General features: G+C 39.1%; 1 protein-coding gene across 6 annotated transcripts in view; it reads right to left on the bottom strand.

Annotated features, from left to right (window-relative positions):
- LOC149258953 (tryptophan--tRNA ligase, chloroplastic/mitochondrial-like) overlaps positions 1-26,092 on the bottom strand; it is a 429,522-nt gene that overhangs the window by 173,581 nt on the left and 229,849 nt on the right. The window lies entirely within an intron of this gene.

Here is a 26,092-nt window from a genome sequence, read left to right as displayed (position 1 = left end):
ATCATTCTGCATCTGCCCATGTGATAGAAATTTTGATCCAGGCACTAGAATTCCAGATCTGCGCTGCAACTTTCCCGCCGTCACCTAAAATTTCTGAAAAAAGAGCTGATTTTAAATCAACGATATCTTCCTGATCCGGACTCCGATTCGACTAATTTTTTTTTTGAAGTTGGGTATTTTTTCCCAAAGAATCCAGATCTGCAATTAGATTTTGCAGATCTTGTACCAGGACGTCTAGATCTGCGCCGCAAAATCGCTGCCCTGAAAAGTGTCTGCAACCCCACTGATTTTTAAATCAGCAATATCTTCTTCATCCGGACTCCGATCCAACCAATTTTTTTTTGAAATCGGGTGCTTTTTCCCAAAGAATACAGATCTGCAATTAGATTCTATAGATCTGGCACCAAAACGTACAGATCTGACCTGCAAAGTCGCCGCCCCGAAACCCTGCAAAAAAAAAAAAAAATCTCCACTTTTGTGCCCAAGAAAGTGCTCTGATACCACTTGTTGTGGATCTAACCCGGAAAAAAATCTCCACTTTTGTGCCCAAGAAAGTGCTCTGATACCACTTGTTGTAGATCTAATCCAGAAATACTATAGATCTTATATAAAAATATAAGACAATGCAAATAAACCCAGAAATAATATGAAATGATTCTTTATTGATCAAACCCTGAAAGTAGGGCAACACCATACATTCACTTCTTAAGGAAGGAGAACACTCCACAAGCCATATGCCTGTTCATACAATAATCCTTCTCTTCATCTTCCTATCTCTCCATGTGGAGTCTCCAGCCTTTATATAGGCCTCATACATACAATACCATGCATCATTACCATGGTTTCCTCATACCATCAACTAATACCATGGGCCCATTACATTATTATTAACTACTTGTGGTCCCTTACATGACATGGGTTAACCACCTTATTTATTACTATGACCCATCCCATTATTACATTATTACCTTGGGTACCTCCCTTGGTACCCCATATTATCCCCCCTAGGTACATAACAGAAACTCACACTTTGTTTCCCTTGCATAAGTTTTGTGAGATCTTGTCACTACTTTCTCAAGAAAAGAGGTCTAGTGTCTAAGTTTCAAGCAATTATTGTGAGGACTCTCTTTGAAGTATAGCTGAGAACTTTGAAGGGCCCTCTTCTCATTGTAATATTAATAAAAGATCTAACTTGCTTGTGGAAGCTTGGGATTTCTTCCATGGTATCCTATCTCCCCATTTAGAGGGAGGCTACTCTTGGGTGGATTGACATTTGCATGGTTTAAGCTTTCATACTTCATTCACTTATATGCATGCTTTAATTCGGAATTAACACAACCTCACTATCACATTTCATTAAGTTTGTTACAATTTCATTTGAGCTTTGCATTTTCTTTCTCATTGTTGCTTGGAGCTACAAGCTTACATTTTACTTTGGGCAATTCATCCTTTACATGCAAGCATTTTATATTCTTAACAAACTTTGATTCGTTTCCATTTACCTTGGTAAATTGTTTCATGGCACTTGAATACATGCTTCAATTTTATGCTACATTGTTATTTTGAATATTGGAGCAATTTATTGTCATTGTCTATTTGAAACAAATTTTACTTTCAAGCAAATTACTTGTATCATTTTAATTCATTGATGAAACACATGCAACACTTGTACACTAATTTTATTCCTCCAATTGAAGTTATAATTGCAACTTATGTTGAACACTATTTCATTTTCAAGCATTGCAAATCAATCTCTTTGAAGCATTTGCATGTATCATTATTTTAATTTGGGGAATTAACACAATTTGCATTTCATCTAGGCATTTTAGTGTAGGAAGGCCCCAAGCCTCATTAAAATTTTATCTCCAGCATAAGTTGGTTGAAGTAGACATCTTAGGGATCCTCTACTCCTCTATTGACTCCTCACTGTGAAATCCATATCATTGGGCGAAAGTGAGGTCTGAGGATTGAAGAGTTAAATTGTAATCTTGTTGTAGAGCTAATTAATAAAATTAACCAAGAGCACTTTCCATTACATTTACTTTACTTGTCTCTTGATGGTTTTAGTTTTCATATGCAAAGTCTATTCCAAAAGGAGGTATTGTAATCATTTCAAACAAGTGTTTTCTTTTCATGTTTCAAGTCTAATTGCATATTGATGTCTTGGTTTAGCACTTCCTTTCTTTTACATTTCCAAGTTAATTACTAATTTTTGGGTTTTGGCAAGATATGTTTCACATGTTTTGATTTACAAAGTTGATTATTTCAAAAGCAGTTTGTGTCTTACATATCTTGTGCTAACAAATCTTATTTACATTTTAGGGTGACTTTGTTTTCTCTTTTGAGAGCATTGCATTTTACTTTGAGAAAATATATCTTTAAAATTGTTGAGCAAATTCCTTATAAGGCACTGGTTTTATGGTTTTTAATCATATTAATGATTGGCATTGTTATTTCAAGTTGTTCACTTCATATTTGCTCATAAATCCTTAAAATTAATCCATTTTCACTATAACACTCTCCTAGAAACTCACATCTTTTAACTTAACTTTTCATTAGGGACCACCCCCCTTAGCTAACCTAGGAGATAGCTCAAACGGAGAGAGTCGGGATTAGTGTGACAGCCCCTTTTCTGAGTTCCCTGCCACCAACCACACCTTGTGGGGTTGAAGGCTTTTCTCACTGACTTGTAGGTAGGTGTAGGCGACAGGGTCAACACCTCCCACATCTCAATTGTCGTTTCCTTCTCAGCGATATGTGGTACCACATGATCCTTGACCCCGTCAAGGATAATGCACTTGGCCCTCGCCATCGCCTCTTCGTACTTGTCGTTATCATTGGAGTCGACTGGGATAGTTATAACCTTCAAGGCGAAGTTCTCGATACGATTCCTGTCAAGCACTAATAAAATTTTGGCCTTCCAGACTGCAAAGTTCGATGCTCCGTCCAGTCTATCCTGGTTTCTTACCTCGTGTAGTGCCATGACGCTCCTCTACCTCCCTCCTGGAAGTTCTCTGTTCGACTCCTCTGAGTCTCTACTTCCTGTCTCGAAGTTCTCTTCTGGACTCCCTCTGAGTCCTAATTTCCCTCCTGGAAATCCTTCTGTCGCTTGTCAAGATGCCCCCTACTCTGATCGTCTTGTGCAACTGCATTGTTGATCCAGGTTCCTCGGCTAGAAACCCTCGATAACAACTCCTTTGGTCCTACTCTGTCAGGTACTATTCTAACTACAGTACCTCACCAGCTCCACTCTGCAATATTTTTGCAGCCTTATAGACTCCAGCAACTGCCTCTCTGTGCACTGCGTCAGCCCCTCTCTGCCTCACGCTGGCTCTGCGTCACCCCAGATGGGCCTGCATTAGCCCTGTGATGCCCTGCGTCATCCCTCTGGCCCTCTACGTCAACAACACTGGCCTCTCTAAGGCTCTGCAAAGCTCCCAGCTTCTTCTGTGTGGCTCCAGCTGGCTCTGTGTCACTCTTCTTGGCTTCTGCGCTACTAGAAACAGCTTTTGTCACCTCGGGAGAGCTATTTTCTGTTGCTATTGCTCCGCTAGGCTGATGTATTTTAGTCCTCCTATGATTTGCAATCACGCTCTGATACCATGTTGAAGTTTCTAAGTTTACTTAGTTTAGAAACCCTTCATGCACTTTTTCTGATTTATTCCTACCTACTTGTTATTTTTTCTTTAACAAGTTATTTACAAAGTAAATACTGAAAATAAACACCAGTGCATGCTCAACATATTACAGATCAGCAACTAAAAGAAACAAGAACAAACACACCACATGACACCATTATTTTTGGACCAATGTCCCCGGAAAAACCCAATGCGGGAAAACTGGTGCAGCTATCTGAGGGTTTTCTTATTAAGCAATATCAGAGTACAATCTGGGTGTCGAAACTAGCCTACCCAACAGAGAATTTCCTTAGCAGCTATACCTCACAGTTTGAGAGAAATCTCCTGGCTGAAACCCCAGAAAATCCTTCCAGCAGCTCCTCAACACAAAATTGTGTTGCAACCCCAGCCTCTGCCCAAACTGCACTGCGTCAGCCTCTCCTAGCCCAGCGCTGGCCCTGCGTTAGCCCCAAGAGGCCTTACGTCAGCTCTGGGAGCCTCTGCGTCAGCTACGCTAGCCCCTTTGGTGTTATGCGCAACACTTGGCTGCCTCTGCGTGGCCCTACGTGAGCCCTTGCTGGCTCTGCGTCACTCTCCTTGGCTGCTGCGCTGATCTCCCAGCACACTCTCTGCCTTCTCTGTTTCTCTATATTCAATGCCCCTCAACTGCTCTCCCGATCACCGATTCTATCTCTCTTAGCAAACCCCGCTCTAGAGAATAAAATGACTGATCACTCTGGTGTATTCTCCAAGTGACCCTCAAACCCCCTCTTATACTTTTCTCGTTGACATATCAACGGTCGAGATTAAGTCCCTAATCAACGGTTAAGATTAGATCTGACTTGATCCATGTCTTTTGGACCATTCTAACACAGTTTCATATTAATCCACATTAATATTTTAATTTCCCTAAGTTTAGACTTAGGAACTCCATTAAAAATATTAATTATTTTAATATCTCCTGAACTGTTTAGAATCTGCCCAAACCCTTTCTGGGTATTAGAGATCTCATGTGCTCCAACCTCTCCACCGAATTTTGTGCCGAGAGCACATCCGATACTACCCCAAATCAACACTCAACGTATTTACAACGAAGCATATGTCCGAACAAGAGTTTACCAAGAACATCAAGGCCCCCACAAGTTGTCTATATTCACAATGGTTTGCCAATTCGAGCCCAACAGCACTTCCACATAGCTTCTTGAAGTTGAGTTCCATCGAAGTAGAAACAGACTTGCCATCCCACATCTCTTGAGCAGCTTCACAATGTATTTTCCTTGAGAAAGGGAAATCTCACCTAGCTTTTGCCAGACCTCCAGGTTTAGGAAGCAGTGCATCAGCCCTAGGTCCTTATCTCAAACTCGGAAGCCAACACCCTCTTGCATTGATAAATGAGAGGTTTTGGACTTGTCAGAAAGAGATCATCTACATAAAGGACCAAAATGAGAGGCATGTCCTTCTCAACCTTTAAGTATAATTTAGGATCAGCATCGCTCCTTGTAAATCCCAGCGTCATAAGATAGATATCAATCCTCTCATACCAAGCCCTAGGGGCTTGCTTCAACCCATAGAGAGCTTTCTTCAACCTGCATATGTGTGTCCTTCGATCTTGTACTTCGAACCCCTGAGGTTGTTCCAAGTAGACTTCCTCCTTAAGTGAACCATGCAAGAAAGCAGTCTTAACGTCCATTTGCTGTAGACTCCATCCTTGAGATGCAACAAGAGCAAAAAAAGACTAGATAGTGGTATATCGGGCAACCGGTGCAAATATCTCGTCATAGTCCACTCCTTTTTGAGAGAAGCCTCGAGCAACAAACCTGGCCTTATATTTTTCAGCACTCCCATCGGCTCCATGTTTAATTTTGAATAGCCATTTTGAGGTGACTACAGACTTGTCATTGGGTCTAGGCACCACTTCCCAGACATCATTCTTCATGATAGATTCATATTCCTCATTCATCGCATCCTTCCAGACTTGGTGCTTTACGGCTTCTTCGAACATACATGGCTCAGTTTGAACAATAGTAGTCATAGCAGCTAAGTACCCTGATACCAATTAGGCTTCTTACTTTCGCGAAATGTCCCTCTTGGATAAATATGTCTTTCAGCATCTTCGAGAGTATCTTTGAGCCACAAAGATCTTTTCCTTGAGGTAGAGGGATCACCAAGAGGTGGATCAATGGGATCCATCGAGCATAGGCTCATCTGTCGGAGGTTCATCCTGCTTTTCTGTAGCATCATCATTATCTTTCCTTGGAATGGGGAGATCTCTGGCTTTCCCAAGGGCAGTGTCTTCATCGAAGGTGACATCATGACTTACTTCCACATCTCTTTGACCAAGCACATAGATTCTATATGCCTTTGAATTTTCACTATAGCCCACAAATGTACCTTTCTTCCCAAATGCTTCCAACTTGTTTCTTTTCTCTTTAGGTACATGGAAATACATGGGACAACCAAATATTCTAAAATGAGAAACATCAGGTTTCTTACCAGTGAAAACTTCTTCGAGTGTCTTGAAATCCAGTGCTTGATGCGGGCTCCTATTTTGAACATACACAGCAATGTTGGCAGCTTCTCCCCATAAGAACTTCAATAGACCTTGATCATGGAGCATGGCACGGGTGGCTTCCATGATTGTTCGATTCTTCCTTTCAGCAACTCCATTTTTCTCAGGAGTGTATGTAACGGTTGTCTCCCTCTTAATGTCGGCCTCTCTGCAAAATTCATTGAATTCATTTGATTCATGTTCGATTCTCAATATTTTGATCTTCTTCCGTGTTTGATTCTCCACCAAGGCTTTGAAAGAACGGAACCATTTGAACACTTCATCCTTCTTCTTCAAGAAATAGATCCATGTTTTGCGAGAGAAGTCATCCACAAAAATTGCATAGTATAAGTATCCTCCCAATGATGTTATGGGCAACATACCAGATAAGTCAAAATAGATCAATTGAAGAATATCGGTAGTTTGGCTTTCACTTGAAGGGAATGGTCCCCGTGTAAGTTTTCCAGCTGCACAACCCTGAAAAACTTCTTCATGATTCATGCTGAAATCGAGCATACCTGTGATCATCTTCCTTACCCCAAGTTAGGCTTTGTAATGAAGGCGGGCAAATCTCCGGTGCCATAATTCAGATTAAAGAGAAGAATCACAAGTCAAGGCTACCAAAGGACTTCCTCCCACTTGATAGAGACCATCAACCCTAAATCCAAGTGTGAATGCATCTTTAGGTTTATTTGCCAAATACGTACCTTTCCATCAATGAATGCTACCTTGAAGCCTTTATCTTCCATCGCAGAAATAGGCACCGGGTTCTTCTTCAAATCGGGCACATACAATACTTCTTGTAGATGAATGGTTTGACCTTGATTTAAGTGAAGAGTGACAATACATATCCCTTTCACGAGGTAGGTGGTATTATCTCCAAGTATGATCTCTAAATTAATCTTCTTTTCAATCAAATTTGAGAGGGCCTCTTTGTACCCAGTGAAGTGCCTTGAGGCTCCACTATCAATCAACCAATGATCCAAAGTATCCGGAGGAGAGGTAGTAGATAGAGCAGAAATAAGATAAAACTCTTTTTGTTTTTCTACAACATTACTTTCTTCATACCTGGAATTTCTCTATCTTTCGGGACGTCAACCATTTCCATATTGAGAAGCAAGAGCATTCCTCTTTTCTTTATTGTTGAAAGTAACGAACAACGTTCATATAAGCGAAAATCTTTTAAAAACTTCAAAGACATAAATGTTCATTGTAAGACATGTAACTGTATATTGAATTGATGTAAGATATGAGATGATTACAAATGAGAATGAGGGTCTGCTTATATACCCTAGGCAAGTGCCCTTTCATGAATGGTCATGTCTCTAAGACATGCCTCTTCATTACTAACTAACTAACTATTAGTTAATTAATTATTATTATATTTATATTTATATTTATTATTTTTATATGAATTATATTCATAACATTGCCCCTCTTCAAAAAGATTTGTCCTCAAAGATTACTGATGAAAGGTTGGATCTCTTTTTCTGCTCATCACGGAACTGTCATCTTCGTTGTTACAAGATGATATGATCCTTGGAGTGATAAATAAAATTGTCGAATCGAAAATGGATTTGACCATCCTAGATTAATCCTCTGTGAAATCTTCCAGTCACTAGAAATTTGCACTGAATTGTTATCATCGGATTGGATTTTGCAAACTTCAGTATTCTTGGGAACATAAATATGTTGTTTTCGTTCTGAGTGATACTAGTACGTAGATTGATTGGAAAGTCTGCTCTTGTGATTCGAATGTTGGTAAGGAGTTATTCTAGTTGGACTCAATGTTTTTAAAACCGGAACCGGTGACCGGACCGGTCCACCTAAAGAACCGGTTTACCGACCGGAACCGGTCTAACTGGGACTGGTTTGGTCCAAACGAACCGGTTTTTAAAAAATACATTAAATAATTAATTTTTAATGAAACAAAACTATTTTTAAGATGTAAAACCATGATTCCAAGCCAATAGAGACAAAATATGCAAAGTTTGCTCATTTATATACCATGTAAAGGTGAATATATCAAAATGGCACCGAGTACAATACATATCATTGACAAAATAGCAAAATACATAAGAAATGAGGCTCTAAATGGCCTATAAAGTCCAAGCTGTTGAAACTTGAAGCTTTGGAAATGTGTCTAAATGGATAAACAACAGAGATAGAACATCATGTTTTTGTCAAATAGGTCTAACTCAGGTGGTTGAGAGAAGAAACTGTTATCTTCCCCACCAGAGTTCAAATCCTGTAGATGACATGTTCACTATTTGTGAGGCAATCGACATTGAGGCTCTTCATAAGCTATGAGGAATACCTCTCGCTTATGGGCTGGAGGGTGGGGTGATAAATTGGATGTAAACAACAACAAAAAATTGTCATTTTTCTGGTAAGGATAAAGAAAGAAAAAATTATCGGTGGAGAGTTATGAACCCCATGTCCACATTATCTCAGTCCGAGTTCAATGTGGGGAGCTGTCAAATTCAGCCAAAGCATGCTCTGTTCTATGGCTCTATGCCCATCAAGGTATGAACCAGGATCATTTGTGTTAAAACTTAACACCCCATTTTAACCATTGACCACAGCCCAACAGACCAGACATACGATGTCATCTGCTACCTGAGCACATTTCATAATCCTTTCTTGCTATTTATGGCCTAGGTCAAGGTTAAATTTGAGCTTCTTAGTGCAATGGGGGCACAATCAGCTTCCTTGACACTGGGAAATAATCAGAGAGATGTGGTAGAAGCAGGCTTTAAAAGATATTCTGAAGCAGCCAACATATGTGAGGCACTTACCAAACGGGTTCCATGCAGGTTACAGGGAAGGCTAGGCTCTCAATAACTTTGGCAACTATCCCTTTGAAGAATTTTTTTTGCAACTTCTGTGAAAGAATTCATTTAAAGGGGCATGAAAATTGTTGTACTTTTGACAGAAAATCTCAGATGTGCAGTAGTTAATAACTTAATACCAATACAGGCATTCGAATACAAAAAAGTAAAATGGTTATGCAAGAACAAAGATTAAGGATCTTTATCAAACTAAACTACACAAAAAAATACTACTGCTTCATTCAAGAACACTTTGGATGGACTTTCAGATACCTGTGTGCCAAATTAACAAGCTTTTCATTCACAAGACCATGGTAGACTCCAATGACCTCTGCCCCTTCCATACGTAGCAAATCACTTTGAATTCCAATTATAGGATATTTCATAACAATATATCCCACCTTTACTTCCCCCCCAAAACCCCTAAACCACAATCAAAATCCGTCTTTTTGCATGTTTCGGTGGGCATGCCTAAAACCGGCCGGTTTAGGACAGAACCGGCCGGTTTGATACAAACCGGCCGGTTCTGTCCTAAACCAGCCGGTTTTCACCAGTTAGGGCTAAAAAATGGCGAAATGCCCTATCAAACCGGGTTTTTTGGCCGGTTCGGACCGGCAGCCTTGCTAACCGGCCTGTTTGACCAGTAACCGGTTTTTAAAAACGGTTTTAAAAACACTGGTTGGACTTTCCCTTATCACGTTAGTGGCAGTTCCCTGATTTCCTTCAGGCACTATTGTTGTTGAGTTGGCATCATCATTTGGAATGTCCATCGTTTGAACTACAACTTCTGAATATGTTTTAACTTCTTTTGGTTTCTCATCCTCTTGAGTTGTGATATTAACTAGATCGGTATTTATTCCTTTATCTTCAACTTGGACCGAAACGAAAAGAGACTTCAATACTTCTTCTTGAAGTTGTTCTAACTTGTCATTTAGTAGCTTCTTTTCACTTTTAAGCTTCTTAATTTGCGTAAGTAGGGTTTGGTTATGATTCCTTAGACGTGAAAGTTCGTCATTTTCTGAATTGTCGACTTTGTCCTTAGTATCTTTTTCTTTATTTTTGATCTGTTCTAATAACCTTTGATTCAGAGTTTTTAAATGCAAATTTTCTTCTTCCTTCTTCAATAGATTCTCGTTGAATTTCTCCTTAGAACTTTCATTCTCTTGCTTTAATTTTTGCTTCTTAATCTTGGAATTTTTTACCTATTCAAGTAATTTTTGATTATGGTCTCTGAGGCACAAAATCTCCTCATTACTTTCTATTGATTTTTCATGAAACCGATCTTTGAGATTTTTATATTTCTTCTTTGATGCTTCGTTCTTTTGTTGAAGTTTTGTGATTTATTTCTTTAATTGTTTTATTTGTATCTGCTCATTATCATTATTCTCTTCGGTACTAAATAATCTTCCACGGGATCTTAAATTGCATTTTTTTTTAATATAAGTATATCCAATTTCGTTTAAACAAAATGGACATTTAGTCCAAAATAGTGATTGTTGTGTGGGACTCATCTTGACTACTTCCTTCATTATTTTCGAATTAGGCTCCATTTTTCTTGACTTGATAACCTTCCTTGGTAATTTAATTTTTTTTTTAATAATAATTTTATTTTTCCCTCAACAATTGTTTTTTTCTTAAACTCTCTTCTTTTTTATAATTTTTTTTAACTTTCTTTTTCCTTTTCTTTTTTAACTTTATTTTGTTTTTTTTTTTTTTTTATAAACTTTTTTTTCTATATATATTTATAATCTTCTTTTTTTCTTTTTGAAAAGTTACAACCCTAGTGAAACGTGGCTATTCACCTCTTTGGGGTATAATATAAAATATATGTCCACTTATGTGCCTTTGACTCGGTTAATTTTCTCCATGTAAAAAGTAAAACTTACCATTCACATAAAAAGATCTTGCATTCATTTCGTTCTTCTTTTACCTTGAAAATACAATGGGCAATTACCATGGGTTGCTAAAACCACGAGATTGTAAACCACTTAATGAAGAATCAAGATAATCTTATCTACTCTTCCTTCTCTTATGTATAGTTTTAAAGATATTTGGAAAGATTTCCTTTTGACTTTATCATGCATTTTTTAATCAATAATGTAGAACCTTTTTATATATAGGAATGTTCTCCTTCAAAATTTACATCAGAGTATATTTTTTTTTACTAGAATCATTGAAATGTCAATGGCCAAAGGCCTTTTTTTTGGAGGGGCTACAGGCCTAAATGGCGATATGGAGAATCTCCAAACTCTAAGCGAAATGCTTCAATTACACAACAACAAGGTTGATGGGAGGTTGATGACCAAAGGCATGGTGATCAGCCAACGTGGCTCTGATACCAACTTAACGAAATTGGTTCGTATACGCAGCGGAAATCTTTAAAATATTTCAATGACGTAAATGTCCATTGTAAGACATGTAACTATATATTGAATATTGTATATTGAATTGACGCAAGATATGAGATGATTACAAATGAGAATGAGGGCCTGCTTCTATACCCTAGGCAGGTGCCCTTTCATGAATGGCCATGTCTCTAAGACATGCCTCTTCATTACTAACTAACTAATTATTAGTTAATTAATTATTATTATATTTATTTATATTTATACTTTTTATGTTTATATAAATTATATTCATAGCATTAACCTGTTGTTTCTTTGATTGCCATTTCCTTTGTAATTGTTGTTGTTGTTGTCGTCATCCCTTGGAGAATCCTTCTTGTGAGGACACTCTCTAGCATAGTGGCCAAACCTATTACAATTGTAGCACCTTCCTTTCCTTCCTTCTTTGAATCCCTGCTTGAACCCTTGACCCTGTCTCCTTAGACCAACATTATTTTTCTTCTTTGTATGAGTGGAGAAAGCAATAGGTTCATTTCCATTTGAGGGCTTGTCTCTCTCCATCATCCTTGTCTCCTCTTGAGTGCATCTAGCCAATAATTCATCGAAACTAGGAATCCTATCATTGTTGAGAATGGTGGTGTTAAACACATCCCATGCTCTTGAAAGACCTCAAAGTGTAATGAAAGTGAACTCCCTGTCAGCAATAACTTCTCCAATAGATAGTAGGTCATTCTTGATTTGTGTTATTCTCATAAAGTAGGATTGGATAGACTCCCCTTTATCCATCTTGATGTCCTTCAACTTGTTCTTGAGAAAGAGGATTTGATTTGCATTGTTTACTTTGAACATCCCAACCAGCTTATCATACATCTCCATAGATGTTCCTAAATCAGAAATATAGACAACCAAATGCTTTTGAATGGAGTCATGAGAAACCAAATGATTAAGTAATTATTTGGGTAAATAAATAAATTGTTGGAGATAAATTAAATTGTCATGAGAAAATAAATCTAGTTGGTATTAGAAATTTAACACTCTTTCCATTTAGAGGGTGATGCTGGGCACCATGGCAATGACGTCATGGCATGGAAGCACTTTAGAGACAGGACTATGATATAGGAGCTACATCTCCAAGAGCACTAATTATCCCACACGACACTTACATGTGGCATTTATAGCTCATTTGGAGGGTGATGTCACAATTGAGGATGTCTTTCTCTCACACGTGTGGGCGTATATGGCATCTTTCCTTATGCTTTTTAGCTATGAGGTTGGCTCGTAACCTCTATCTTATGGATCACTTCAAGTAAACATGTAATTAGGGCTTTACTTGAATCATCTGTAAAAAATGAGGGAGTTATGTCTCATATAAATAGCAACTCCTCCACTCATTTTTATTTCATCATCACACATTCAATTGTTTTCCTCTCTAAGAGAGTGCAAGCTAGTCTTTTTCGCTATTATGGGCAAGACGTGATCCTCTATTGGTGTGACTTTCTTATGGATGTGATTTTCACATGGAGATATTATTATGGAATTGAAAAATGTGTCTTTTGTGGAGAATTCAAGTTTAATATCTTACCATTGATATTTGGCATGTTAAAAGTTTAAAGTAGGGTTTCTAGGATGCCATGACTAAATGCTTTATTATTCTTGGAATCTTGCTACGTTATTGCATGTAAAAATTATCTCTTAAAGGCCTATAGGGAAACTCTTAATGCGCAGCCCCTATATTTAATTTCTCCCCTCACAAGAATAATAGTTAGGATTTTGAAAGTGGATGCCCTAGCCATCCCCCCTTACTCCATCAAGGTCTTTCCCTTGAAGTTTAACCCTAAAAGACTCCATTAAACCCTAGTAGAATAAGGAACTAATCGTTAGTGTGTTGATCATCCATAAAGTTTTCTAAATTTCATCTTCTTTCTCACTCTCCTAGACGTCTAGGCTAACCACTAGAGTTTCTAGGGCAGATTTGTGCATAAAAGTAAGTTTTATGTGGATGTTTATGGCCCATAAATTACAATTTGTATCTATAAATTGTGAAAAGGCAAAATCTGACATAGTGCATGTTTGATACCTCCTATTTAGGGTTGGTGTCACCTTATACTTTTTGTTTATGCATACCTAATAGCCATAGAAATAAATTCCCTTGTCTAGTTCTAGTCTCTATCTGAAGATCTTTGATCCTTTGTTGTTGAATAGCATTTTAACATATTTTCTTAGGCTGCTATATGACATTGAATACCCTTTCATTACATATCATCCAAACCCTAACTCATAGCGGCCTTATTTTTGGTCTAGGCATAGAGTATTTGAACCCTAATATCGACATCTCGGCCATCTTAGGCCTTGCCGGTGGTGAAATTGTAACTAGTGTTGGTCTTCATAATGCAATGTAAAACTATCATTGATGTATTTATTATATTCATTATTATATTTATTTTTGGTCAAAGTATGTTCTTCATGCTTATAGAGTCAAAAAGAATTTATTATGAGTCAAAGAAAAATGTACTTGAGTCATGTCCCATTTGGACATTTGTAAGAAAAAAATTGAATTTTATGTTGAGTCAATAAGTCCACAAAATGTCAAGTCAGCCCTCCTTGGAACAAGTCGGCCTGGGCCTCCAAGAGCCACCTATTCGACTCTCCTGGAAAACTATATATAAGAGGCAGTTCGACTCATTTGAGAGCTCATCCAATCACACTATAAGTACATATGAACCATACAAAGGAGAACAAGGAGCAGAATTCAAAGGAGAGAGAAAGTCTTTTGTTGACCAAAATTTCTGATGTGGACAGAATTTTGTACAGACCAAATTTTCTGTGATGTGAAGACCAAATTTGGAACAATTTGACCATCGTTGACTTTGACATTGGAAGTGACTTGGAGGAGGGTTTGACTTGGCATTTTTTGTGGCATTTTTGGTCTTGGTCTTGGGTCTTGGATATCTCATTTTGATCTAATTCTATAAGAGAAGGATTGTTGGGTTTTCCCCCTTGTGGGGTTTTGCCCTGGCTTGGAGCCTAATTTTTGTGTCTCTTGTCTCTTTATTTTCCTAGAAGATTGAACATTTTGTATAATTGCTTGATGAAGAAGACATAACAAATAATAAAGAAGAAATCTAAATATTCACAAGTAATTATCAAGTAGAGAAATCAAGCCTAATTCCACTACACTTGGTTTCTCAACAGTCGGTTCTCCATCAAACATAATGGACATTTACTCATCATCTTCAGCCATAACTTCAGAACATCCTTCTAGGTGATATAGGGAAACCTCCATTCTAGTCTAATTCCACTAAATAGCAGGAGAAAGGTTGTTGAGGTGACAATGTCAACACTTTCTCTTGTTTCTATAAGGTTTGGCCCCGCCTAATGAGGCTTTGCACCAGGCCTACTAGATTTTGCAACAACACCCCTAACATTAAATATGGCTCACAATGATACTTTAATGGTTTTTGTACGGATGTTGATCTCACTTGATCTTGAGGGTATGTTTCAAGTTCTTCATCACTCATGTAGCAAAGATCCTTTGAAGGAAGACTTGACACATATCTAGCACCTTTTAGAGCAAATTTTTCCCATTGTTGAGAGCAAACATGACCTTGTAGCCCCAATGTTGCCCTCATGAGATGGACATTCGCCTTTGATAAGACTCCACATGGTTGTATGCCCATTGCTACACATGCAGATGCTAAAACATTGGACTAGGAAGCCAAGGTGTTGGCTTGTTTAATGATGTGCCCAGATGGACCCAGGATGCCCCTACGCTCTCCTTGACCTTGTTTGATGGATGTTGCCTTGTTCCAAAGCCCAGATGAGGTTGGTGATCACTGAGATGAATTGGGAGGGCTAGTATATCATTTCCATATGCCAATGTTTGCCTTGAACTTGCCTCGTCAACCCCATGTGCCCTAGAAGGGTGACATGAGCCTTCTTGGAGATGACATCATCGTGGTTGAGGAGCTATTTGGAGATATACCCATGATTTCTTGGAGTGAGGAGCACTTATAAGCCTCTTTGTCACTTGTTTGATGGAGATTCATCTTTTTGAGGGGATAACATCATGGAGAGCCTTTATTCCCCCATAAGTGGGCTATTATGATGTATTTTTCATGTTCTGAAGCTATCTCAAGGTTGGCTTATGACCTTTAGGCCTAGTTGAACGCTCAAGTACACTTTTAGGGATTTTACTTGTAAATTTATGAAAAGTAACTTGGTTCCCCTCATATAAATAGAGGGAGTCACTTCCATTTTGAATTATCATAGTTCACAACACTACGATCTCTTAAGAAGTGCACACTAACTCTCTTCTTCTTTTCCTTTGGACGCAATGTGAGCTTGGAGGAACAAATTGTCTTCAGAGACATATTTTTGCATGATAAGACTTGCCTTGGATTGATGAAGTGGTTCTTAATTGAATAATGTAATTTTATTGTTGATATTCTTCCATTTTGCATGCAAATTACTGAAATTAGGGTTTCTATGTGCCATATTAAAAAGTGCAATATCCTTTATAAAATCTTGTTTCTTTCAACTTTGCAGAATTAGTCTTTCAAGAATCCATCAAAGAAAATTTGTGTATGCCTCCTTTGATCTTAAATCTCCACATAAAGAAAGTCACTAAGGTTTCTATGAGAGGCTTCTTAGTCCTCCACCCACCTCATCTAGGTTCCTTCATTTTTGAATCGCCATCATTGACTCCACTGCCCAAGCTAGAGAAGGCAATAGACTAGCTTGTGGTGGTCATTTAAAATTTGTTTTTTTCTCTTAAATTTATGGTAACTAGGGTTGGTGTTAGCTTAAATTTGCATGTAATAGCAATTTATTGTCCATGTGTTATTTCCCTATTAGAAGGGATTGAATTTAAAAAATATGCAAAGTCTAGCATTAATTGATGTTCTCACCCCAAAATTAGGTTTGACGTCTTGATTTTAATTATTGTCATATGCATTTTCAATCATTTAAAGCCATTATTTACTTAACCCTAACTTGCCTCCTTCTTAGTCTTTCCTCCTGTGTTGATATTATCACAATGATGTCATCTTTTACAATCAAAAGTGTAACCCTATGGTGTTGAAAAGTAACTAGGTTCGGTCTTCATAATGACGTGTAATTGTGATTTTATGTAATTGATGAAAAGAAGAAAAATAAAATTATTATTGTAATGCTTGTCTCATGGGTTTCATGAGCAAGGAATTTTATTTTTAGTATGACTCCCATTGTGAGTCCTTAGGATTGGTCATAAAGTCAAATTGAGTCAATGTCATGTATGAAGGACCCTCTTGGGCATGTTACACATTTGTATGAGTCATTAAATAAGTATAAAAGCCCTCCAAGACAAGCACAAGACCACTCTTGCAAGTCGGCTTCAATATTGAATTAATTAACTCCTCCAAAGAGACATGTCGGCTCAAGCTCTTTCATGTTGGCTAATTACATAGGCAAACCACTATAAATAGGTAGATCAGCCTAAGTTCAAAGCACAGAAATTCAAAGATAATTTGGTCTAGTTTTGAAGTGAACAAGAAGTGCAAAAATCAGCGAAAGGGTCTAGAAAACAATCCTAACAACTAGCAAAGGGAGAGCAAGATCTGTTGTAATATTTGGTTTTGTTTTATGGCATGTTTTGACACACGTGCGAAGAAAGAGGAGTATTGTTGTTGCGGTAAGAAAAATACCGCTTACGCAGACGAGTTGGAAGAAGGTCGAGTCTAGAAGGGAGGTCGAGACAAGAGTTGGAAGAAGGTAAAGTCTAGAAGGAAGGTCGAGATAAGAAGAAGGTCAAGTCTAGAAGGGAGGTCGAAGGTTTGAAGCAAAAGGAGGTCGAAGTGGAAGAGAAGCCGAGAAAAGGAAAGAAGCAGAAGGTTGACTAAGGATCTCATCAAGGGAGCTTGTGTCTTGGTCTTGGAGTGGCAAGTAGGTCAAGGGTCTTGGTCATGGTATTCGTCAATTGGAATCTCTATAAGAAGAAGAATTTATTTGGGTTTTTCTCTCAAAGAGTGAGAGGTTTTGGCCCTGGCTGATAGCCTATATTTTGTGTCTCTTGTCTCTTTATGGTTTATGCATTGGTAGTTGTTTGATGAAGAAGAACACTAATAACCTAAGTAAAAGAAGATCCTAATCTAAAGAAGTAAAAAGCACTCACAAGCAGTTACTAATAGAAGAGAAATCACATAATTGCTATGCCCTAGATTTCTCAACATGGTATCAGAGCTAAGGTGACAAAGTCAAGGAAGGACATCTTATCAAGGGACACTCCATTGAAGACATCACCAAGAAGTCATCATTGATCAAATCTCAAGGAAGGCATCAAAGCAAAGATCATCTTTAAGACAAGATCTATGAAGGAAGCATTATAACCTAGTTCGAAGAAGGAGTCTACAAAGAAGTCTTGGGATCATCATCAAGAAAAGAAGGCCAAGTTGAAGAAATCTACGAATCAAGGTCCTTACCATTGAATACATCAACAAGAAGTCATCATTGATCTTCATCAAAGGACCCAAAGAGATCTCACTCTCTGTGGGACCAAGGATCACTCTTGAAGAAGCATTGAAAGCAAGAGCTCAGGACATCATCATAGAGAAGCATGAAAGATCATTAGAATCTATGGAAGTCAAGGATATAGCTCTTGAGAATCTCATTGGAAACATAAATGGCAAGGTCATCTAGTACAAGGTTCATCATACATCTGACAAAAGGAAACATTTGTTGATGGGGATACTTTAGATCCTCAAGATTCTCTGATGGAATCTTCATTGAAAGGTTCACCAATCATGAGGAGAAGCAAGTGTTTCATCAAGAACTCCAAACTTGTGGAATTCATGGGATGATGATATGATGACATAAAAGTGAAGCAAATCAAGGGATTGAAGCTCTTTCAATCAAGGAAGTTGTTGCAGGAAGTCTAGATGACCCAAAGGAAAAATGAGGTATGTATGCTTACATTTGATATTATGGAAGTCATGTCATATGGTTGCAGGTATCATGAACCAATGCTCTATCTTAAGAGCATGATCAAAAGAAAGGATCTCCTCCCTCAAAGGGATGCAGGAATGCATGGATCACACATTCACTAGATGAAATCAACATAATATGTCCTCATATGAAGTATGAGGTGGTTGACTACAATTGAGGAACTCTGATTGGAAGCTCCTGGGAATGCAATGTGTGAAGAAAGGAAGGAAGAGATCATGGAATATGCAACCATGGTAAAGGCAATCAACATCCGAAAGACCAAGAAAACTTGACTAGGATATCTCCATGGAAGATATGAAGACTCTGATGGAGTCTGAAAAGAAAGAGACCCTTGACAATATATATATATATATATATATATATTGGGAGATGTGTCGATATGTATGTAGGATGTTGATGCAAACTAGAAGATGTCATGATGAAAGACCATCACAAAGGTAATGTTGATTTTAATGTTCATTCCTTTATTTTTGAATATTTGGATGGGTTTATGTAAGGCTGCCAAGGGAATATCTATGGATGTCTTCCACCACCGATGCACATGTAGTAGGATGAAAGATCCTTAAGTAAACATGGCATGAAGAAAGCAGCATGGCATAAAGGAAGGTCAGATATGGACTGATGGATCACTTTCTGATGATGACATGGTTGACTCATGGATGAAAGTGATGGATGGTCAGTGCCCTATGTAGAAGTCCCAAACATGAAGACTCCTAAATAACGAAAAGAAGTTCATGACATCATGAGGAGGAGTTCTTCAAGCAGCTAGTTGTCCCATCATTTCCACCTAAGGAGTTGTTGCAGCTCCCTAATTAAGAGGGAACCTGGAAGCAAGTTTCTTACTTGGAAGAAATTTAGCAATTCCTACGCCAAGAGGGAGCTTAGGTACATTCCTTTATTGGAATAGATATGTCCTCCCTTATTAAGATGGGGAGATAGACACATCATTCTTGCCTTCACTTGGAAAAGACAGAATGGAGGATTGGGTAAGCATCTGGCATTCGATGCTCTTTGAGGATGTATTAGGGCATCCAAGATAAGAATAGTCGTCGAGGACCGATATTCTTTGAAGACTGGAATCCAAGATAAGAATAGTCCTGGTGGAACACACCCTGAAAACTGTTGATTTCTGGTAGCATAAAATGTGCTCTAAGTCTCAAATTTTGCAGGGAGGCTTGAGCACATGTATTCCAAAGAACTCAAAAATTGTTTTGGGAAATTCCACCCGAAGACAATTTTATTAAAATAATTAATTATTTTTAATGGGACCCTAAGTCTAAACTTAGGAAACTAAAATAATTACGGGGTATTTATCTAACTGTAGGTGTAACTTCTAGAAGAAGACGAGGATCGAGCAGAAATGATCTTAGCCATTGATTAGCTTCTAATCTGGGCCGTTGAATGTCAATGAGAAGATTATTTAAGGAAGCTTGAGGGTCATTTGGAAGACACACAAAGAGTTGATCAGTCAGATCAAATTGCTGAAGCTAGAGGCAGTGCAGTGATTTGTAGTGATCAACACAGAGAGGGGTAGAAGGAGTTTTGGTTGGAGGATCTTCTCCGAAGCCATGAATACTTAGTAGAGAGGCAGAGAGACACACAGAGGAGGCAGCGCAGAGGCCAGAGAGGGTGACGCAAAGCCAGGAAGGACTCACGCAGGCCCTACGCAGAGCATTGCAGAGCCTTCACACAGAAGTCTGAATTCGCTAAGGGGGCTGACGTTTCTAAGCCGGGAGGGCTGGAATTAGCTCCAGAAGGCAAATCAATTCCCAGCAAAGGTGATGCAGTACCTTAGAGGTTGACACAGGCCCACGCAGGGGCAGCGCAAGAGTAGTCGGGGAACTCATTGGTTTAGTTACCGAATTAGTCGGGACTTGCAGTGTAGAGTGAGGTAATCTCACTGATTTCTTCTGCCGAGTGATATTCTCTGTACTAGATTGCCAGCAAGGCATCTAGAAGTAGTATTAAGAAATAAATTCAGCTTAATAATAAAACCCTCAAATCTGTTACACCGTTTTTCCCGCATTGGGTTTTTCCGGGGATATTTGTCCAAAAATAATTGTGTCATTTGTGTTGTATCTTTCTCTTGTTCAATTTCGTGTTTCGGCATATTTAAATGGTGTAGCCAGTAGTGTATGTATTTCGATGTTTGCCGTAGGAAATTGCAAATAACTTGTTCATGTAAATCTAACAAGTAGGAGAAATATCATCAATGCTGCAATAGGGATTCCCGGGGTTAAGGAATTTTCAAATGGTATCAGAGCAATGCAGGTGAAGCAAGAAGAGCAGTGCCAAAGAACCTAGTGCCGAGCAGAGAAGGAGGTCGAATAGCTACAGGAGGCAGCAGTTCTAATCCCCAGAGGGATTGCGCAGTCCAAGCCAAGAGGGTTGAATTTTCAAGGAAAGTCTCTCTGAGTGAATCGACGGAGAGGAAGGGCTTCCATATCGAAATTATGTCGTGGAAGAGGGAGCAGCGTTGAAGCCTCAGCGTGTGGAAGAGCTAGTGGGAAACAATTTTTCTACAGGCCATTTTGTTGGGCAAGAAGATGTTAGAAGAGATAAGAGAAGCACAGTGAGGGATTTTTTCCTCAGTAGACTTCTCGCCGAGAAGTTCGTTTTCTTATTGCTTGAGCAACATCAATAAGAAGCAGAGAGGAGCAGTTCGACATTTTCGTGGCAAAGATGGCAACCAGTGGGCTGAGAGATCAGGACAAGTTGGATGGAGCATCCAACTACATCATCTAGAAGGCAAGAATGTCATTCCTTCTAGCTAAGCATTCTCTCAAGACCTATGTTGACAGCGTGGTGGTTGTGCCTGCAGATCAACATCCATTGAAGAAGTACATAGCAGAAATGGTGAAGGCCAAGAGGATGATCATGGATGGAGTAAAGTACCATGTGGTTTGTCACATTGCTAGCAGAGGGACTGCTAAGGAGATGTGGGATGCCTTGGCAACACTGTATAAGGGGTCTTCCGAGCATCGGAAGAGTGTACTTAGAGCAGAAATTGAGATCTGCACAGATGCAGAAGGGGGAGCACATAGATCCGTTCCTCACAAAGCTTCAGGAGACCCGGGATGATTTAGTATATGTGGGGTCTAAACCTCAAGCGTCCAATTTGGTTAGACTGGCCCTCAATTATGTCTCAGATGAGTGGCAAGTCTTTGTCCAGAGTATCCTGGGCAGGGCGACTTTGCCAAATTGGGATGAGATGTGGGCAGCTCTTAAGCAAGAGGAGTTGAGGAGAGACTTGTTCAAATGTAAGCTTGACGGAAGCAACAACAGTGGGTCGAAGCCCAAAGAGGAGGATGAGAATGCAGCCCTTGCATCAAAGGGGCAGCAGAAACAGCGAAGGCGGAAGAAGGACATCTCAAAGATCAAATGCTTCAAGTGTGGTGAAATCGGTCTCTATGCAACACAGTGTCCTCTCAAAAAGAAGGACAAAGATGAGAAGCACGATCTGAAGGCTACACCCCCAAAGATCGATGAGGAGGAGTTCGCCATGACAGCTGAGATACCTCCAAGAGGGAGGTGGGCTGATTTGGAGCTATAGTTCGAAAGAGCTACAAATGGTCAAGATCCTTGACGAACCCACCTCTCAGATCAATACCTTTCTATGGGAGCCCAGATCAAAAGTAACAAGATGGACCAGTGTCAGTTGGTGCAGAGGAGTGTTTGAGTGACAGATGCAGTGGCTAGAACACCAAATTTGAGCAACGTAGTGTAGAGTTACAGCAATGCAGAGAGGCACAGTGCAATAGCAGCAACAGCGCAGTGGCTTCAGAGGGACAGCGTGGGACTAGCAGCAATTAGATCTTCAGCATTGAGATGCATCTATGTTGAACACTTGTTCAGTAATTTGGGATGTTTTTTCGTTGCTGACGCAGTAGCATCAGCAGCTTGCAGTGCAGTGGCAGTGCCAGTAGCAGCATGGATGCAGAAATTTAGAGGGAGTTGTAGTACAGATGCAGTGTTGACAGTGACAATGTCAGTAGCAGTATAGTTGCAGCAGCAGCGCAGTAGTTGGTGGACAGCATGTCAAACATCAACAGTGCAGTAGTTGGTGGACAGCATGTCAGACATCAGCAGCGCAGAGGACAATGTTATGAAGTCAAGGTGATGCTTCAGTGGGAGGCATTGCTATAGCACATTCCTCACTAAGAGGGAGTGTTGATTTCTGGTAGCATCGAATGCGCTCTAAGTTTCAAATTTTGCAAGAAGGCTTGGGCACATGTATTCCAAAGAACCCAGAAAGCGTTTTCGGAAATTCCACCCGGAGACAATTTTATTAAAATAATTATTTGTTTTTAACGGGACTCTAAATCTAAACTTAGGAAATTAAAATAATTAATGGGTATTAATCTAACTGTGGGTGTAACTTCTAGAAGAAGACGAGGATCAAGCAGAAATGATCTTAGCCATTGATTAGCTTCTAATCTGGGTCGTTGAATGTCAACGAGGAGATTATTTAAGGAAGCTTGAGGGTCATTTGGAAGACACACACAGAGTTGATCAGTCAGATCGAATTGCTGAAGCTAGAGGCAGCGCAATGATTTGTAGTGATTGCGCAAAGAGGGACAAAAGGAGTTTTGGCTGGAAGATCTTCTTCGAAGCCAAGAATACTCAGCATAGAAGCAAAGAGACACACAGAGGAGGCAGCGCAGAGGCCAGAGAGGGTGACGCAAAGCCAAGAAGGGCTCACACAGGCCCCACGCAGAGCAGCGCAGAGCCTTCACGCAGAAGTCTGAATTTGTTGAGGAGGCTGACGTTTCTGAGCCGGGAGGGCTAGAATCAGCTCCAGAAGGCAAATCGATTCCCAGCAGAGGTGACGCAGTGCCTTAGAGGTTGACGCAGGCCCACGTAGGGGCAGCGCAAAAGTAGCCAGGGAACTCGTTGGTTCAGCTGCCGGATCAGTCGGGACTTGCAGTGTAGAGTGAGGTAATCTCACTAATTTCTTCTGCCGAGTGATATTCTCTGTACTGGATTGCCAGCAAGGCATCCAGAAGTTGTATTCAGAAATAACTTCAGCTTAATAATAAAAACCCTCAGATCTGTTGCACCGGTTTTCCCGCATTGGGTTTTTCCGGGGACATTTGTCCAAAAATAATTGTCATTTGTGTTGTATCTTTCTCTTGTTCAGTTTCTTGTTTCGACATATTTAAATGGTGTAGGCTGTAGTGTAAGTATTTCGATGTTTGTCGTAGGAAACTGCAAATAACTTGTTCATATAAATCTAACAAGTAGGAGAAATATCATCAATGCTGCAGTAGGGATTCCCGGGGTAAAGGAATTTTCACAAGAACCCCGGTGGGGTATGTTCCGAGAGAGACAATGATGAGGGTGTCTATACATCATTGGTCTCGCCAACATTGTACTCAAATCTCGTGGAGAGATAGAGTTGTTAGTCAAGGCCTTGCTGTGTGACAATGTTGGTTGATATGATGTTATATAGATGGGTTACCAATCCGACTCTTCTTATGAGAAATTTTTCAGATTGAGAATGACCAAGTACCATTATGAATACCTCCTTAGTTAAGAGGGAGTGTTGAAAAGTAACTAGGTTCGGTCTTCATAATGACATGTGTAATTGTGATTTTATGTAATTGATGAAAAGAAGAAAAATAAAATTATTATTGTAATCCTTGTCTCATGGGTTTCATGAGCAAGGAATTTTATTTTTAGTATGACTCCCATTGTGAGTCCTTAAGATTGGTCATAAAGTCAAATTGAGTCAATGTCGTGTATGAAGGACCTGCTTGGGTATGTTACACATTTGTGTGAGTCATTAAATAAGTATAAAAGCCCTCCACGACAAGCACAAGACCACTCCTGCAAGTCGGCGTCTATATTGAATTAATTAACTCCTCCAAAGAGACATGCCGGCTAATTACAGAGGCAAACCATTATAAATAGGCAGCTCGGCCTAAGTTCAAAGCACGGAAATTCAAAGATAATTCAGTCTAGTTCTGAAGTGAACAAGAAGAGCGAAGATCAGCGAAAGGGTCTAGAAAACAGTCCTAATAACCAGCGAAGTGAAGCAAAGGGAGAGCGAGAATTTTATGTAATTGATGAAAAGAAGAAAAATAAAATTATTATTGTAGTCCTTGTCTCATGGCTTTCATGAGCAAGGAATTTTATTTTTAGTATGACTCCCATTGTGAGTCCTTAAGATTGGTCATAAAGTCAAATTGAGTCAATGTCATGTATGAAGGACCTTTACACATTTGTGTGAGTCATTAAATAAGTATAAAAGCCCTCCACGACAAGCACAAGATCACTCCTGCAAGTCAGCGTCTATATTGAATTAATTAACTCCTCCAAAGAGACATGTTGGCTAATTATAGAGGCAAACCATTATAAATAGGCAGCTCGGCCTAAGTTCAGAGCACAGAATTTCAAAGATAATTCGGTCTAGTTCTGAAGTGAACAAGAAGTGCGAAGATCAGCGAAAGGGTCTAGAAAACAGTCCTAATAACCAACGAAGTGAAGCAAAGGGAAAGCGAGATCTGTGGTAATATTTGGTTATGTTTTAGGGCTGTTTTGACACACGTGTGAAGAAAGAGGAGGATTGTTGTTGTAGTAAGAACCAATCCACTTAGGCAGATAAGTTGGAAGAAGGTCGAGTCTAGAAGGGAGGTCGAGACAAGAGTTGGAAGAAGGTAAAGTCTAGAAGGAAGGCCGAGATAAGAAGAAGGTCAAGTCTAGAAGGGAGGCCGAAGGTTCGAAGTAGAAGGAGGTCGAAGTGGAAGAGGAGTCGAGAAAAGGAAAGAAGCAGAAGGTTGACTAAGGATCTCATCAAGGGAGCTTGTGTCTTGGTCTTGGAGTGGCAAGTAGGTCAAGGGTCTTGGTCTTGGTATTCGTCAATTGGAATCTCTATAAGAAGAAGAATTTGTTCGGGTTTTCCTCTCAAAGTGTGAGAGGTTTTGGCCCTAGATGATAGCCTATATTTTGTGTCTCTTGTCTCTTTATGGTTTATGCATTAGTAGTTGTTTGATGAATAAGAACACTAATAACCTAAGTAAAAGAAGATCCTAATCTAAAGAAGTAAAAAGCACTCACAAGCAGTTACTAATAGAAGAGAAATCACATAATTGTTATGCCCTAGATTTCTCAACATATGGGCTTTTGACATAAGCATTGTGCTTTCCATGAACCTCATCTAGTAATCCACCAGTGATCATAATAAAGCTCCTCGTGTGGATGATCAATTCAATCCTTTGTTCCAAAGTGTGGAAATGTTTTACTAAATGCCATGTCTACAAAATTGCCACCTCAAAGAGAGGCAGAACACTGGATTCAACAAGAGGGTACTATACATTATAGAATCATATATGCCAAAACTAAAGAGCTTAAAAATCATATTAAGGATTTTCAAAGCTCCATTGGTGACCTAATGTCGTTGATAAACAAAAAGGATTTCATGAGCATGTCTGAGGATGATATTCCTCTTCCTCAAATGGATGATCTTATGGATAGCATGTTCAAGGATATAACTATCATTCCCAAGATGGAATTATGGATTAGAAATGATCATTAAAATTTAGAAGAATATGACAAAATAGCTTTCACCATAGTGTCATTAAATTAAAGTTTATAAATATCAATTACATTTTTAGAGCTTATTTAGTATTGTTGCAAGCTTACATGAAGTTCAATAAAAGTAAAACACTATAAGTGCACTTACTATCAACAAAAATCAAACACGTAAACACAAGCATGACATAAATCAAATGCATAGTGAACATTGAAAAATGCTAAGAAAGGAAAGAACAC

The sequence above is a fragment of the Pinus tabuliformis genome, chromosome 6, assembly GCF_031772625.1.
Source record: "Pinus tabuliformis cultivar Carrire ecotype Pingquan chromosome 6, CPIR1, whole genome shotgun sequence".
NCBI lineage: Eukaryota > Viridiplantae > Streptophyta > Pinopsida > Pinales > Pinaceae > Pinus > Pinus tabuliformis.
Note: the sequence above shows the minus strand (reverse complement) of the source record. Positions and strands in the feature narration are given on the sequence as shown.